The sequence below is a fragment of the Elgaria multicarinata genome, chromosome 2, assembly GCF_023053635.1.
Source record: "Elgaria multicarinata webbii isolate HBS135686 ecotype San Diego chromosome 2, rElgMul1.1.pri, whole genome shotgun sequence".
Classification (NCBI taxonomy): Eukaryota; Metazoa; Chordata; class Lepidosauria; order Squamata; family Anguidae; genus Elgaria; species Elgaria multicarinata.
In genome coordinates, this window is record NC_086172.1 from 8,916,925 (window position 1) to 8,935,058 (window position 18,134).

Genomic DNA, 18,134 nt, shown 5'->3' on the forward strand with positions numbered 1-18,134 from the left:
TCCGGCGCCAGCACCAGATGATTCCCCCTCCCCACCCCACTTACCTGCGTCCGGAGCTCCAGATTGAGGCAATCCTCTTTGCCTCAATCCACAGCCCCCCCCCGACTCTCTTCGCCTCCGCCTTTTCCGGAGGCGAATCAGGCCGCCTCACTACTGCTTCTCCGAACCGAAGAGAAGCAGAGCGCAGCACCTCCCAAAACACCTCATTAAGTCCGATGTTTTTTTAAACTCGGAATTGCTGCTCTCTCCTGCTGTGTGCAGGAGAAGCAGCACCATTTGAACAGCGGACTCAATGGGCCTCGTCGTTCTGTACTTCCTCTTTTGAAAAGAGGAAGTAACTGAGGAACGAAAACACTGGCGGAGAAGCGACGGCATGGAGAGTGTTAATCCCCAGTGTGATGGAGTTTTTAGTCCAACCCATTCCACTCCATCCCCCTGACACATAATGCAATTGCCAGTAGCTGGCACAGCTGAGTGGAGCAGGGGACAGTTGCTGCACTGCTGGCAACAAGCCATCTGAAGATTTATATTCTTCATAGGAATCTTTCCTTGCCTAAGAACATTGCTTATGCAGACACCTTGTAGACCTGTACAATAACATTTACAGTAAGAACTACTAACCCTTCTGTTGCCTCACCCACCAGCACATTTGATGCGCTCTCCTCTCTTCTTACAGAAGAACCCCTGTCTTTGGCTGCCACCTTGTGGCTTTGTGCATAAGACTTCCGTTTCCAACCCTCACATGAAAAGACAGTATAGTATATCTGAACAATGCCTTTTTATTTGTACCGCTAGAAACTCTCCACCTGGAAGCACCCTGGCTAATTTCAGCCTTGTATGGATTAACCCACTGGCAATTCTGGCCAAATGGGGTTTTTTTTATGCGCAGGGACTTCTTGAACCTTATGTTTGTCATCGCATGGTTTTGTGCAATAGAAATAGCTACAGAAGCACAGGTTTGATCCAGTAATTCTTGTTTGCTGTGCGCCTCTTTTTCTGCACACAAACGTTAGCTGAATGTCACCAACCTACTGCTTGCAGACAACGCAGATACTGTGACAATCACACAATTTGTTATTGTGCATTTTTTTTTCCTCTTTAGTAAATAGCAGCTGAGGGAGTGGAGATAGAATGATCCAGATCAGGGCCATGGTGGGATGGAGTGGATTTAACCCTTTGCCTCTGCCATAGGTCCAATCCAGATCCTCCCCTTGGGTGTTATTTGCGTCCTGAAAACAATATACAAAAATTAAAAATCACAAAAACATGCAAAATGCACATACATTTAAAACCACTATAACAACTTTACCAATGATGAGCCAAAGAACAGACCCAGGCTCATTACATATTGCTAAATGCCTGGGATAAAAGTTTTGATCTGGTATCGAAAAGATGACAATGTCGGTGCCAGATAGGCCTCCTCAGGGAGATTGTTCCACAATTGGGAGGTCACCACAGAGAAGAGACCAACAAGAAGTGGTCTCTCTTGTTGCCACCCTCCAAGCTTCCCTCGGAGTAGGCACGCAGAGGAGGACCTTAGATGTTGAACATAGTGTTCGGGTAGGTTCATGTCGGGACAGGTATGTGACAGAGAATGTCCCATACGTGACAGAGAATGTCCCATACGTGACATCAAAAAAACTTTTTTTGACTGAGCTAAAATGTAAAAATTGAGTCTAACATGGATATAAATGTGAGGTGATATCTCAGGAATTATCAGAAAATAGTTGAATTAGTTTCAAGTTCACAGAAATATTTAATTGAAGATAACCATGTGCACGAAGATGGAAATTCCATATGTGACATAATATTAATAGTATCTAAGATAATTGTTTCTTGCTGAATTTAAAGTTACTAATTGGTCTGCTAGTAATGACCATTGTATTCATATGCTGCAAAATAAATCATTTCACTTTAAACATTAGTAGTATATGCAAAAGATTCTTTGTCCTGAACTTGAGTATAAATGTCCCATACGTGACAATGGAATGCTCCATATGGAGAACTTGGTGAAATTCCCTCTTCATCACAACAGTTAAAGCTGCAGGAGCTATACTAGAGCGAGCAGATACAAAAGAGGGTAGGGCTCCTGCAGCTTTAACTGTTGTGATGAAGAGGGAATTTCACCAGGTGCTGCATGTATACAAATGACACCTGCTGAAATTCCCTTTTCTATGCAACTTTTAAAGATACAGGAGCCCTGTCCTCTTTTCTATATGGTCACCCTATATAAACCAGTAGTGTAGATCCTGCTCAAGTGCCGCCTGAAGCAGACTAGTGCCAGTGGCGGCATAGAAGGTAACTTCAGCCTTGACTCAGGACCTCTCTATTTTCTTCCCCTCGCAGAGCAAGGGCAGGTTTGCCCTCTCTAAACATGGCTGCCTCTGCATCAATTCAGCTTCCCTCTTCTGCCGCGTAAGGTAAAGCCATAGACTTCTGCCCCTGACTCAAGATGGCAGCCCCGCTCCGCGCCACTGTGGGTCAGGCATGCCCACACCAAACATGGCCGGCGGATCTCATTTAGGTCGGGTTTTGTATCTATGAGATAGAAAACTATAGCACGACGCAGCCTGAGCGTCTATTAAAATGGAATGGCGAGTAGCGTCCTCCTAGGTCCCTTGATATTTCTGTAGTGGGAACCTATAAGCTGCAGTGGAACTTCAAGTTCGACTTTAGACCCCAAGCGTCATTCACTGCGACGGCATGACGCTCTAAGTTTCTATCTCTATGGGCTTGGGCGCAAAGATCCGAGCGCTGCCGGAAGTGACGCAGGAGGAGGATGTGGCGGTGGGACACGCAAAGATAGGGGAGCGTTGAGCCGCGTTGGATGCTGGGAAACAATGGACTAAGTGGGCGGCTCGGCCGGGGAGGGGAGTTGGGTGAGACCAAAGGCGCTTCCTGGCGGGGCTCTGTGGAGGGGGGGAGCTCGAGATGGCTTCGCCCTGATGGCGGTTGCCGAGGAGGCCCCGAGCGACCCTCCCAGCCTCGTCCAGTCTGGCCCGGACATGCCCGGCCCAGCTGCCCCTGAAGCAGCCCAGAGGTAAGAAAGGCTGCTGCCGCTGCCCTCGGGTTTACCTTAGGTTGGAGCCTGGGGTTTCGGAGCTGAAAGGGAAAGCGGAGCCTCCCCACTCCGTCTCCTAGGGGTCTCGATGGAAGAAGAGCCATAGGGGTGGGGGTAGGGGTGGGGGTGGGGGGCGCCCCCTCTCTCCCCCCTCTATTTATTGGTCAGGCAGCCCTCTCTGCATGGAAACGGGGGACCTGCTAGAGGACCGTGACATGCCTCTCTCAGCTTGTGCGTGTGTATGCGTGTATGCGTGTGTGGTGGGGGTGGGGGGTGGGGAGTGGGGAGAGAAAGCAAGTGTTTGGGGGCGAGGGAGGGGAGTCCTTCCTTCTTGCCCCGTAAGGGTGGGGAAAGAATTGTTGTGTTTTTGATACGCGCCTTCCAACGTGTCTATGGAGGGGGCCCGAAAGGAAAGATTATGGGGCACTTCCTCTTCCTATGTTATGTCATGAGAGGCGAGAGGCGCTTCCTTTGAAAAGTTGGGAGGGGGAAAAACAATAACAGGGGAAGTATAGAGGAATCATAGAGTAGCAGAATTGGAAGGGGCCTACAAGGCCATCGAGTCCAACCCCCTGCTCAATGCAGGAATCCACCCTAAAGCATCCCTGACAGATGGTTGTCCAGCTTCCTCACTAGTGTCGTCATGAAGATGTACTGTGGGCCTCGTCTGGGGCCATGGAAGGTATTGGGTTTCTTTTGGGGCTGTTGCCAAGCTGTCTCTGTTCTTCTAAGTCAGTAGCTGATGCATCTCAGGGGCCTGTAAGTACTGTGGCTTACTCACCTGTTTTGTTTCTCTTTCTCCATTTCGTTCATGACTCCTTAGTGTGAAAAAGTGGATCAAGCTGTGGTGACTATTATAAATGGCACCGTGCACAACTGGTTTTGTTTTTCTGGGGATCATCTATCTACTAGATGATCCCCAGAATCATCTAATAGATAGATTAGTTACCTAGGGAGGTTGTGGGCTCTCCCACACTAGAGGCATTCAAGGGGCAGCTGGACAACCATCTGTCAGGGATGCTTTAGGGTGGATCCCTGCATTGAGCAGGGGGTTGGACTCGATGGCCTTGTAAGCCCCTTCCAACTATGCTATTCTACGATTCTATTAGGATTATAACACAAATTCGGTTGGTGGAGTGCATTCAAGAGGAATATCACTGAAGTGGCTGTTGCTGAGGTTTTTTTTTTAATTATTGATTTATTTTTACACATGGGAGACTTATCTTCAGTCCAGAATCTCAGAGAATCCCAAAGATGAGATCTATTGATAGCATTCAGGCAAACCTTCATTTTTATTGTGGAATGTGTGAGAGAATGGCTGCTGCACTTGGAGCAACAAAATAGATCAGTTAATATTAACTGGCAGCTCTTTGTAAACACTTGCTCAGTGTCTAGTTCTGCGGTTAGGCAAAGAGTTAAAAAGTGGGTCTTTGACAAAAGCTCATGTAAAAAAATACGTGAACTGAATCTCCATTGGAACATGCAAGGAGTCCTTAATTGCCAGGTGTTGCTACCAGTCTTGAGACCCTTGTTTCAGGCATCTTTAGTTTCGTATTGTAATTGGAGGAGCTTTGTTAAGCTTGCTCCTAGACCTCAAAGTAGTGTTGATGCTTTAAAACTCTTCTTGTTGGCTTCCATGGTGATGAACTCTGGACAGTTTTAATAGAATATTCTGACCATTTTAAGTACTGTGTGAGCTCTAACTTTCCAGGTGGCATTGTTTTTAAAAGTTTCTCATACAATTAAATGATTTGCTTTTAAATGCTGAAGTACATTCAAGTGTGTCCTGAAATTTAGTTAAGTAGCTTCTTTGGACTAAAAATGACATTTTAATCTGCACTTCCATACTGCAGTTCTAATCCCTTATATTGAATTTCATGCTGTATTTTGTGGTGCTAATTTTTGTGAAATGCCCAGAGAGCTTCAGCTATTGGGAAGTATAGAGATGTAATAAATAAATAAGATCTCTCATGCTCCTGTAAACAAACTGAAAGAGTTTCTGTTTCTCTGAGTAAAGAACAACATTGAACCTGTAGCGATTAGGTTTCTTGTGAAGCACGGGGTGGACGAAAGCAATTTGAGGCAGAGGAACCATCTTTTTCTATGCCCTGCTAGACTCAAGCCAGAAGGGGGGATAACTCTCCCCCCCCTTTGGGAACAGCTTCTCTTTTTTAAAATTTCTTCCTATTGATATCAATGGGAGAAAAATAAACTCTACCAGCTCCAGAGCAGTTTCCTCTGCATTCTGGGGAAATGTCAGGAAAATTGGAATGCTTTGAATTCTGTGGATCCACAGTCTCTCCCAGCAGGCCCCAGAATGCTTGCTTTTGCCTTTCTGACATTAGTTGAACACCTTTACACAGTCTCATGGACAAGGCTTGGATTTCCTTCTTTGAGGGCAGATCTTTCTCTCCGTCCTTAGAGAGTGAGATCTGAAAAATTGTTTGGCTCCATAAGATTGCAGCCTAGCTTTTTGTTGATGGGAGTGTGCATCGTTGGATTTTTAAAAAGCCAAATCTAAGTTGCTGCCATCACTCCATCCTGAGTTACCTCTCTCTCTCTCTTTAGGAATTCTGTTTTTATGTATCTGTTGTGGCAGTAAGAATTTTCATGTGAACTTGCCCTAACAGGGCTGACTTTATTTATTCTGTTCGTTCTAAAACTTCCTTTGCTTGTGACCAAAGAGGAAGTCTGATGTTTGTAATAAATACCACTATTGTGTGAGTAGAGCAACTAAATTTGCCTGGGTGGAGGCTTGGTCATGCTTAAAATAGACCCACTGAAATCAATAGGACTTAATTTATTCATAACAAAAAGTCCCATTGATTTCATTGGGTGTACACTAAGCATGACTAAGTCTGAATCTAAACTTATGACTCTTTTTTTTCTTTTTAATGAACATGACAAAAATCTATCTCTAGTTTAGAGGAAGGTGAAAGTAAAACAGACACCTTTTGTTTCAACTATATTCAATATGTTTAATATATTAGATACTGTAATATTTAAAATAGGGTAAGGAGACTCCAGAACAGTTGGTGTGGCATTGGGCCTTAGAGCTGCTTGTTACTGTTTGTTTATATTTATTACATTTTTGTACCGCCCAATAGCCGAAGCTCTCTGGGCGGTTCACAAAAATTAAAACCATAATAAAACAACCAACAGGTTAAAAACACAAATACAAAATACAGTATAAAAAGCCCAACCAGAATAAAACCACGCAGCAAAATTGATATAAGATTAAAATACAGAGTTAGAACAGTAAAATTTAAATTTAAGTTAAAATTGAGTGTTAAAATACTAAGCGAATAAAAAGGTCTTCAGCTGGAGACGGAAGGAGTACAGTGTAGGCGCCAGGCGGACCTCTCTGGGGAGCTCATTCCACAGCCGGGGTGCCACAGCGGAGAAAGCTCTCCTCCTAGTAGCCACCTGCCTCACTTCCTTTGGCAGGGGCTCATGGAGAAGGACCCCCGTGGATGATCTTAAGGTCCAGGCAGGTACATATGGGAGGAGTTTCTACTATAGTGTTGTTGTTTTTTAAGCCGTACTATTCATTACTGTAATACAATAGGATTTTTGTAATACAGTGGGGCTTATATATACAACATCTGTATTAGGACTAATTTCCATAAATGCATTGAGAAACATCCCCCATAACTGTTTCTAAAATTAAAATGAAACCTTACCTAGTAGAGCCAGTGATATTTTTTAATTTCTTGTGTCCAAATAAATATTAATTATCAAACGAGTCGATCAACCCACAATTATGGCAAAAGCAGATGAAACACAAGATAAGAATATGTTTGATATAAGGTATAACTACAGCAAACTAAACTTGCTGTGGCAAATAAAAGCACAAGGTATCAAGCTGACCCGGGTCCATTCATGTCATGAAAGTGAGGTAACATCCAATACAATTAAACTCTATGTGACAAAGATAGGAAGAACACAAATAGTAATGCTGCATACAAATGAAAACATGTGGAAATATGTTACGACAAGTTTAGTTTGGTGTACATGTACCTACATTTTGAATATCTATCAGATATGTTCTTATCTTGTGTTTCATTTGCTTTTTGCCATATTTGTGGGCCAGTTGATTCATTTAGTGTTTCTTATTGAGGTCTTCCCTCCTTCTTGATTCAAATAAATATTACAACCTTTTAAAGTTAAAATGCATGCCCATCATAGGGGGACTGTAAGAAAGTAAGTTAAAAGTATAAAGGACCATTTGGCTAGTTGTGTTATGGCTTGTCTCTCCATCTATCTACCCTAGAGAGAGTGGTTAAATGACTTTGCTACATTTTGGACTATGTTGATTATTTATAAGGTGGTGAACATTATACTAGGTTGGTAGTGAACTTTGATCACTGCGATCATTTGCTCAGATCCCTGGGTAGAGAGAGGTCTTCTACAGCAGCTATTTTAGAAAAGAATTGTCATAGGAGCCAACTTAACTATTGGCTTCTTGCTAGATGTACAGAGCAATGGGCTCCCATAGGCTGAATAGATGTAGTGTATATGGCTAAAATTCAGCAAGAGGTTCCACCTTGAACTAGAACATTATCAAACTGAGGCAGGTACAGTAGCTGCTAGAGAAATATAATACCTTGAGCTCATGTTTCCATTAGAAGCAGATAGCAGACATTGGTCGTTTCAACACTTCAATTTATACAGGTACTGTAAGAGCAACCTGTTTAGATACAATCCACTGATACATTATAGATGATGTAAGCTTATGCTGACCAAGCTAAGAATAACATCACTTGTTTCTTTGTAGGTAAAAGAATCTGTTGTAAATCTAAAACTCAGTATATTGGGTTGTGGTATTCATCAAAGGTAAACTGCTCTTCATTCAGTTAATATGCAGTATGAATACATTTGAAGTATTTTGAGGTGACTGACTTTGTGCTGATTGGTATAAATGCTTTGATATAACTTGGTTGTTGTTTTTTTTTAAAAAAAATGATTGTATCATAGAATAGTAGAATTGGAAGGGGCCTATAAGGCCATCGAGTACAACCCCCCGCTCAATGCAGAAATCCACCCTAAAGCATACCTGATAGATGGTTGTCCAGCTGCCTCTTGAAGGCCTCTAGTGTGGGAGAGCCCACAACCTCCCTAGGTAACTGTTCCATTGTCGTACTACTCTAACAGTCAGGAAGTTTTTCCTGATGTCCAGCCGGAATCTGACTTCCTGTAACTTCAGCCCATTATTCTGTGTCCTGCCCTCTGGGAGGATCGAGAAGAGATCCTGGCCCTCCTCTGTGTGACAACCTTTTAAGTATTTGAAGAGTGCTATCATGTCTCCCCTCAATCTTCTCTTCTCCAGGCTAAACATGCACAGTTCTTTCAGTCTGTCTTCATAGGGCTTTGTTTCCAGACCCCTGATCATCCAGCAGAGAAGCTTCTGCGAACAGAGGCATGGGAAGTTTTTTTTTAAAAAAAAGATTCCCCCTTCTATGTTCAGCTCCCAGCGCCAACTTCTTACTGTTCTCAATGGTCCACAAATTCCCTAGAGTTGATTTTCAGGGGGCTGCAGGGAAATTAGGTGAAAAACCCCTTTTCCACTTCTGTTCATAGGAGCTGAGAATGCTTTGTTCCGTGAATGGAACTCTGCTCTCAGGTCTCTAGATCCAGCCCTATATTTAGAATTCCAAATAGCTTTTGACAAAGCCCTTTACCAAAGACTCATGGGTAAACTTAGCAATTTGCAGATGGTTTCAAATTATTCAGGATAGTGAAAACTGGGGAGAACTGCAATGAGCTCCAAAAGGATCTCTTCATACTGTGTGAATGAGCCAAGTGGCAAATATATTTCTATGTAACAAAGTGTAAAGTGATGCACATGGAGGCAAAAAACCCCAGATAGATAGATAGAGATGATCTGAACTGACTACCTAGGAAACTTATCTCTGGGTTTGATGAATTTAGGGCTTTTAGTTTAGAAAAAAGGAATTTGGAAACTGGGATATTGGGTTCAGAAGCTAGAATTGTCAAAAGCCATATTAACGTCAAACCATGTTTTATTCCACACACTGTGAATTAGGTTCCAAGTTCTCAAGCCATATGGGATAGCTAATCAGTATCAGAACATTTCAGTCTGTTGCTGACTTGAAAGTTATCATTCATAAACAGAAGAATTTTTAAAGGAGACTCCAGCATGAAATAGCTGAATCTGAACTTATAACGAAGTTTGATTCTATTCATTTGGATCTGAATATACAGTGACTGGGGTTTGCACAGTGCTAGCCCAGGGTATGTGTTGTTGAATTCTGGGTTGTCATGATGTGTGAACCCAGCCACCCTAACGAACTATGGTTTGTTAACCACGAACAACTGTGAAAGAGAACTCATGATCTGTTGTTGGGTTGTGAACTCTGGGTTTTTTAAGCCGTGGGTGGTTGTTACATATGAACCCAGAACTATCAGTTGTTCATGAGTTTTTTCACCAGGTTGCAGAGGCAGTGGGCAAGAATAGTAAAAAAAACCAAAAAACAAACAAACTCAGACTCTCTGCATGCCAGTACTAAAGCAGCACAAATGTATTTGGGATATAGAGAGGAATGGGTGAAGGCAGAGGGAAATGAACAACCCAGTGATTAAGAAAACAAACCTTGATTTGTTCAGCTGTCTGCCAAACACATTCTGGGTAGGCAACAAAACATGGTTAACTATGGGTTAGCATTATGTGCAAACCAAGTCAATGGTTTTCTTTCCCATTGTAGGTGTTAATTTACATCGTGTAATCTTAGCATTGTTATCACCAATTACTGCTGTTGTAAATTATCACTGTGCTTACTTTGCATAGAGTTAATCTCTAGTTGAATTGTTACAGACTGTATTACCATTTAATTCCACCTTTTAACATTTTCTTTCGACACCCATGTGCTGCTTGTCAACTTAGTTTAGTACTACATATGTCTGATGGGGTAGACTGTGAAAGCTTATGCCATAATAAATGCATTCATCTTTAAGACAGGGGTGGGCAATTTGTGGTTCTCCAGATGTTTTGGCTTACAATTCCTATCACACCCCAACATTGGCTGGTGCTGCCTAGGGCTGATGAGAGTTTGTTGGCTAAAACATCTGGAGATACAGAAGTTGCTCACCATTATTTAAAGGTGTTACAAGACTGTTGGATAATAGCTGGGGTCCAAACAAGAGCCTGCAATATTTCTCATGCGCACCAGAGTTTTTCAAATGTTCTTCCTATTGCAGGCCCTGAAAGCTGTTGGCACAGCACGGTGCCAACAAGTGCATGCTTTCGATGAGATATGTTGACTGCTGTACCAGAAAAAAATCAGATACCACAGTTGTTTATGCTGATTACATAGGTGTGAATGGTATTGAAGAGCCTGGGAATTGGTTTGCCAAGGTTATTGATGTCATATAAAAGTATTCATAGCAAAATATCACTTGATCTCTCTCTGGGATGGGATATGTTTAAATATGTTCAAGCTTTCGGAGATCTTGTGCAAATATTTTGTTAAGCACTAATTTATGAAAGTGTTAACAGTCTTCCCATCATGTTCTCAAGCATGCTTATTTAAAAAGTTCTCTTTAATCTCCTTAGTCTGTGGATAGGTTTTTATAAAGCCCCAAAAGGGCATTGCTCAAATGGATTGGCATTTAATCTGTCCAAGCCAAAGTAGTTTTCTTTCTGCAACGTGTGCTTTAGTACTGTTCTGCCATGAACAGATGCAAAGTTGAAGACCATACTGGACTTTAATCTGAAATGCAATTATGTTTTCTTAATGATTTCTATACCCCAAATATACTTAAGCATAAAATCAAAGGAATTAGGATTTCATTAGTAAATTTAGTCCAGAGATGATGGAAGAGTCTCAGATGCCTGAAGCTCAGTCACCAGTTTTAATTGTGCCTTCAGGAGACCACCAATTTTAAGGCATTGATTTTCCTCCCTAGTACGGTATGACAATTCAAGCAGGTTTAAGTAGATATACAAGTAGGTTTGAGTGTATTGCCTTCATAATATTCAAATATCTACATGTAGTCAGTGATTTTATTTGCTAAGAGCAATTATAAGACTTTGACACAGTTTGTACATAACAACCCATGGCTTAATTAAGCCTTGGGTTGTTGACCTAACCCACCTACACTACAGCTGCCATATGATAGAGCACATTACGGGATTTCGCCAATTTGTGGGTTATTTTGTTTAGCCCCCTTACTGTGCTCCCAGCCCTCATCCTGGGAGCCTTTGCAACACTGGAGCCACCTCTGTATCCTGGCAAAACAACCCACACACAGCCTACAATTATGTATTCAGACATGATGGCAGTTCATGGCTTGAACAACCCACAGTTGACAACCAAGCAACAAGCTATGGGTTCTCTTTGAGGATTATCCGTGGTTAAAAACCCATAGTTAACTCATAATTCTGAATTCGGACAATCCTCAGTTCAGTAACCTGGCTTAATTAAGCCATGGGTTGTTTTTATGTGCAAACAGAATCTTTGTGTTGCTGATGCTGTCCAAAAAGATATTTATTTTTAAATCCTGGAGGAGGGGGAAAATGTATTTGATTACCATTTCAGTCTTTGTCCCTGAAAGTTTGATATTTAAGAAACCTCATTCTTTAATAAGCCATACAAAGAACCATTTGTCTCTTTGTTTAAATGTATCTTTGTAAATATTTAAAATAATAGCTCATTTATTTATTTTATTTGAATTACCCAATACCCAAGGCTCTCAGAGTGAGGTACATAGACATAAAATAAAACACCAACAAAATGCAAGAAAAGCTAAGACAACAATATACAATAGCAGAGTCTAACATATCAAAAGTGAGAGATACTACAAGATCTGAAATTTCTGTGGAGATTTTTTTAAGCCCTCTAGAATAAGCCCTGGGCAGTAAAAGTGAATAGCAGATTAAAACATAGCAAGTTAAAAGGCCTGAGCGAATACAAAGGCAGTGGTGAAAGGTCAGAAATGAAGGTGCCAGATAGACTTCTCTGGGGAGGGCATTTCAAAATTGGCTCTCAAGTGGCCACCTGATGTATCTCAGTATGTGGGGGTACTTTGAGCGGGTCCTCCGATGTCGGGGAATGGATAGGTACATAAAGGAAAAGGTACTTCAGATACTATGACCCAAAGTCATAAAAGGCTCTATAGGGCAAAGCAAGCACTTTGAACTGAGCCTGGAGATGAACCAGAAGCCAGTGATGATGCTATAATAGTGTAATATGATCATAAGGCCTGGTTCCAGTCAGTACCTTCACCACCGTATTTTGTACTTACAAGTTTCTGGTTCATCTTCAAAGGCAGTCCTAAATATAACACATTGCAGTAATCTGCAGTAACCCACTATCCAGGTACCCCATGCTGGAATCTTCCAGTTTTGTGTGTATTATTTGCAGGTGGGTGTTTGGGACAGAAAGGGATTCTGTCAGTGAACAGCCTGTCACCCTGCTCAACCGTCTCCTTTCCTCAGCTAGCCGAAGTGGCCCTGGGGTGGTACAACAATACATGCTGAGGCCAACTTGTCAGGAGTGGCTTAGGAATTCATAGCTTTAGTGGCAGCAGTGGGTCTGTCCCAGTTAATATCTGGCCCCACTCATTCAGCAGGGCATACTTTGGATCTTTTCTGTGTAGGGTGGGGTTATGGTGATCTGGGTTTGGAGGAACTTGCTATAGTTCTGTTGCCTTGGACAGATTACGACCTGGTGGAGTTTTGACTTGCTGAACTTTGGAGCCTTTGCAGGGGTGGGACGATTAAGATGGTCTGGCCCAGGAGACTGATGAATCTAGATGACCTTCTGAAGGCTCTTGGGGATTTTCCTGTCACCTCAGCAGGCGATTCTGTCGAAGCCCTGGTTGATCTCTGGACTAGAACAATGGCCCGGGCACTTGACATGATAGTTCCTAAGCATCCTCTCCCACACGGTGGAGCCAAATGAGCCCACTAGTTTTACAGGATGCTCTGGTTGATAAAATAAGTGGGGTGTTGACTAGAGTAACATTGATGGACAACTCAGATCAAATCTGGTTGAATATAGGACAGAGCTCATTTGAAAGCCTACTCCATGGCAGTGAGGGCAATGAAGAAATTGTATTTCTCTGCCACCATCGCGTCTGCTCAGAGTTGTCCAGCACAGCTTTTTGGGGTATTCAGAGGCCTGTTACAAGTAGAGGAGGTAGACCACTTGATAGCCTGCTGTGACCAAGGCCATAGCTAGACCTAAGGTTTATCCCAGGATTGTCCTGGGGTCAAACCTATTAATCTAAGTGCCACGCAGGGCGTCCAGCGCTCAGACAGGGACAAACCCAGCATGATCCTGGGATAAACCTCAGGTCTAGCTACGGCCCAATTTGCACGGAAGGTAGCTTTTAAAATAATCAGAAATTTCAATAAATACAGACATGTATGTGTGTGTGTATTGTTTGTGGCTAAGATTTAAATTCAATGTATCTTTGCAGAAATAAGAGTTAATATTTGTATGCAACCATACTGAAGACGAGCAAAGCAAAATCGTTTTAATTTTATAGAAGTATTTGTGAAACAAGTGGGTATATTAAGTATAAGAAACGATTTATGGAAAGTAAATTAACTTTTGTTTAAATCAGGGAGGAATATATATTGACTTGTTTATAGTTACATATTTTGAATGAGTTTTAATGGTGAAATGTCTGTGCAGCAGCTCTTTTGTAATAGTACTGAGTGTGAAGAAATGGGAGATGTCCAGAAGAAAAACATCTTAACTCCTATGAGAGAACCTCATCTCTCCCTCGCTCTGTCTTATTTGTGTGTCAGTTTTAATGTGAAATGGCAAAAAAATAAAAAAATAAAAAAAAATCCCAAGCAAGCAATTTAAAGGTTGAACAGTCAAGGACAAATTCCATTACCTTCAATTAAGAAGAAAAATATGTAGCTGCCAGAAACCTAGATTAGTTCAACCTTTAAACCATAGCAACAGCTGCTTTGCCTGTTCCAACCTCTTCTGCCCTTCCCAAACTTGGAACCATTTTCATTTTTCCTCCAAAAATACTTAAATTGAATTTGTACTCAAATTCATGTTCCCATAATCTGATAAATAGGTCATTAATAAATCTCTCATCTTGTCCCCTGTAGATGTGATTTTCTTGATGTCATATTTCTCAGTATTGAAGATGAAATATATATTCTTGAAAGCAAATTTTCTCATTTATACTGGGCTGTGTACAATGTGAAACCTAATTGCCAATTTTACACATTTGTAACTGAAATGTGAGAATTTAGTTTTGTTACAGAAGCTGAAATCTACCACATGAATCAAGCTTAGATGCTAGATGATAACAAATGGGAGGATTCTTGGACAAGTAAGGGAAGAGGATTTTGAATAACTTTGTCAAATCCATGTTCTCTTAGATGTTGGGGTGGGGGTGGGGTCTCTCCAGATCCAAGGGTGCCATACCCAAGAGCATAAGTAGTGCTGTGCTTGATCAGAAAAAAGGCCTATCTAGGCCACTGTTTCCATAGTTGCCAATCCTGTTCCCACAGAGTCCCCGTACGACTTAATAAAGACCTGCTCCGTTGCTACTCCTACTTGGTAGGTTTCCCAGGACAGTGCAGAGGATATGAAGCCCTGGAGGACAAATTCAGAAAATAGCTGCATTTTTCTCTTAGGCCCCAAATGGAAAACTGGACATTTTGAGGGGTTACAAAATATTTTCTTCTAAAAATGTAGGAATGGTAGTGATGACAGCATTGTTCCTTCATTAGACTGGATTATTAAACCAGCAATGCCCGTAGGATTTAATATTGGAAAACTACTTTGGAAATGTTGCAGAATACAGAACATCCTCATGTGTTCTTAGAGTCAGCTGAGCATAGTGTTCCTGCAACATGACAAGGCATATGTACACAGTCCCCGTCTCCTCTTGTTTGCTTTCTGCAGATTCCGCCATCTTCTGCATCAAGTGAAAAGAATGAGTGATTGTTTGAAAATACACACACAAGGGTGCTGAGATCGTTTTAGGTTGCTGCTAGGACACTCCCAAAGGCTCAGATGAAGAAACAAGTAATGGTTTATTCCCCCTTTCTGAAAATATAAAATCCAGCTAGAAACAGTCTCCATCCTTAGGTGGAACACACAGGTTCCTCCTTAGGTGGAAACAGAAGTAGAGTGAAACGAGGCAGTTCTTATTTTAACAAAGCTGGAGTTAATGTTAAATGATGTACTAGGTGCAGAAAGCAAAAAAATAGTTTCACCTAGCAGTTGGAGGGGATGTATTCTCAGAGAATATTTAGAGAATACAGTGAAGAGATACTTGCAATTGTTTGAATAAGATTAAGACATTTATACTTTTAAATTTCATAAATAATACCAAATATATAGTTTTTCTGTTGCTGTACCTATTTCATGTTCTTAAAGTAGTTAAGTTAGTTTAGATTTTTTTAAAAAAACAAACCCCAAACATGTTGTATCTAACGTAAAATGTACAAGAAGTGGTGTACAAGAGGCTTCAAGCAACACTTAGTATAGTGAAGTTGTAACGAGTTGTGAAAGCACATGTAATAATGGCTAGCATAAGCTGAATCAAAGTGTTGAACTTGACATTTATGTAAGGATTAAAACAGGGTTTCTACAAGTCATAGAAGCTTTGCACTAGCAGAATGACACAGTTGGATACAACCCATTGCATATATCATTTTTCTCAAAATTAAAAACAAAACCCCAACCCTTTTCCCCCTTTGGATTCCAAATTTCTGATAATCTTATATATCTAGGTAGCACATTGCAAGGAATGTGACTCCCGGTTCTTGTGTCTAGATAGTATAAAATCTGTAACTGTCAGTTATTTATATTGTGCAGTCAATTTTTTAAAAAACTAGAAGTAATGCTTGTTTGTAGTATTTGATTATTGCATAGTTGGTTTAATTTTGTTCTTATACTAGTGCATGTAATTCTACAGGAAGACCTGTGTGCCTCTGTAGTGTGTTCCTTCACAACTGAAAGACTTTGTGTGTGAGGAACTTTAAAGAAGTCAGGACTGCTCTGGTATCTTCAGTCCTAGACAGCATGTATGACTTCTAAGGTCAGCTTCACATTTGTGACAACTGTGTGTTCTGCAAGTACTGGAGCTCCTAGATCTTCATTTGTGTACACAGCTATGTGTATCCTGTTGGTGTTGTCAATGAGCACATCTCTCTTTCACAGTTGGAATTCTTGCAGTGGGAAAAATCAGTCTATCTGTGTCCAATAGCTGCTAGTGAGGTAGTGCAGAGGGAAGTATAAGAACAACAAACCCAACATGGAAAGGCACTGGATATAGCAAATGACCAAGAGAGAAACAAGTTCTCAGAAGTCCTAAATTTATTAAGCCCGGACACATTTTGGAAAACAAATGTTTCCAGGCACATACGACAACATGCAAAAGTAAACTCTTCAGTTTTCCAATTTCAGAATCAACATTCTGGAAGTAAAAGATCATTACCATTGAGTGGGTGGGAGCCCAGTGTCATTATTGGCAGGTGCTTAGAAGTGAGAGTGGAGGCATGGAATTGGTGGGGGAATGGGGAATGCAATATTAGTGCCATGGGGACAGGTCTGTCCTGGCTGGTTAGCAAAGCCTAACATGGCGCGGCGTGTAGCCAGTCAGCACATCATGCTTAGATGCAGATGCCCTAGCAGCCACCATTCCTTTGACACCATCTTCCACTGAAAGTGCCTGGAAACATTTGTTTTCCCTTTCCAGTAGTAAATTCCATTAGATTACAGCACCTTTGTGAGAGAAGAGAAACACGGCTGTTTCAGTGCCTCTTTTGAGAGACCAGCTGCCTTTAGCCCTCCCTAAATGGTCACCTAGTGGCAATCCTTTCATCAGGCTACCTGAACTGTTTCCATCTCAGTTGGTTGTTACAAGGACTTCAGGTTTAAAAGATGGTGCCTGAACTTGCTTTTTTCTATTTTTCCCTCCCATCCCCTTTTGTATGTCATCTCTTTCAGAAACGTCTTTTAGATTACCGTATTTCTTCAATTGTAAGATGCCATCGATTGTAAGACGCACACTAATTTCAGTACCACCAACAGAAAAAAAAACCCTAAGACACACCCGCAATTCTAAGATGCACCCCATTTTTAGAGATGTTTATATGGGAAAAAAAGTGCATCTTAGAATGGAAGAAATAGGGTATAAGCCTGAAGGCTGGGACCATCTCCATCTTTGTAAGCCAGTGAGGAAGCCCCCTTTAGCTAAAGAGTGGGATAAAAATGCTTTTAATAAATAAAGTGGAACTGCCATGAGCACCTGCATATATACATAAACTGCTGTTATATCTTAATGTAAGCTTCCAAAGTCAAAAAGTGCAGCATAATTAAATTATAGCTGCTACAGCAGTGACTGTTGCATTAAGGCGTGTCAGAAATTTGAGCATTCCACCATGTTAAATCAAGTTCAAGGGTGGTGTTGGTGGTGGTGTTATAACCTTTATAAAATCAAAACATTTTTACAATCTTTCTGAAATTTTCAGGTGCCAGAAAGAAGTGTTCATTTTACGTATCCTGAAAATTTCAGGACAACTGGTTAACTTCTGAGGCGCAAAGAGTAGTTTAAAGAAAAAACCCGGAAAGAACAACCCTTCCGCCTGTCAAAAGTGACTTTGGAAAAAGGTGTTGGTGACCATTTAGTCTTTAAAATACATTTTTAAACAAGTAATGATAGTCAGTGGGACTAGCAATAAGTCAGTCCATGCTCAAAACTGTCTCTCGCCCTCCCTCTCCTGTCACAGCTGTTTTAGAATATTGAGAGGGGGAACGACTCCTGTTTACTCCATATTATTAGTGGCTGAGAACGAGAAAGATAAGAGGCTGCTGTTTGGCAGGTCAGGGCCGGGTGCTGAATCTGCTGGGATAGGTGGGGTGATGGAGAGGGTCTCCAGGTAAACTGGCACATGAGGAGACTCAACTCAAACTCAGATTTCCCAGCAGATTCAGCAGCCTGCCCTGCATTAAGCCAACCAAATAGAACTTGATAAGAACAGGAAGGACTCTTTGAGTGCTGCTGATGGGAATAAGGTACAGTGGTAAGAGCAAGAGTTCTGTGTTAGTCATGGGGAGCAATAAAAGGA

General features: G+C 41.5%; 1 protein-coding gene across 3 annotated transcripts in view; it reads left to right on the top strand.

Annotated features, from left to right (window-relative positions):
- Positions 1-2,887: 2,887 nt before the first annotated feature.
- The window catches only part of AFTPH (aftiphilin), a 54,661-nt gene continuing 39,414 nt past the window's right edge, over positions 2,888-18,134 (top strand). Inside the window, exon 1 of one of the 3 annotated variants that reach the window (XM_063115989.1) lies at positions 2,888-3,040. The gene's annotated coding sequence lies outside the window, so the exon portion shown is untranslated. The remainder of the gene's footprint in view (positions 3,041-18,134) is intronic. The other 2 variants (XM_063115987.1, XM_063115988.1) reach the window with 2 other exon arrangements.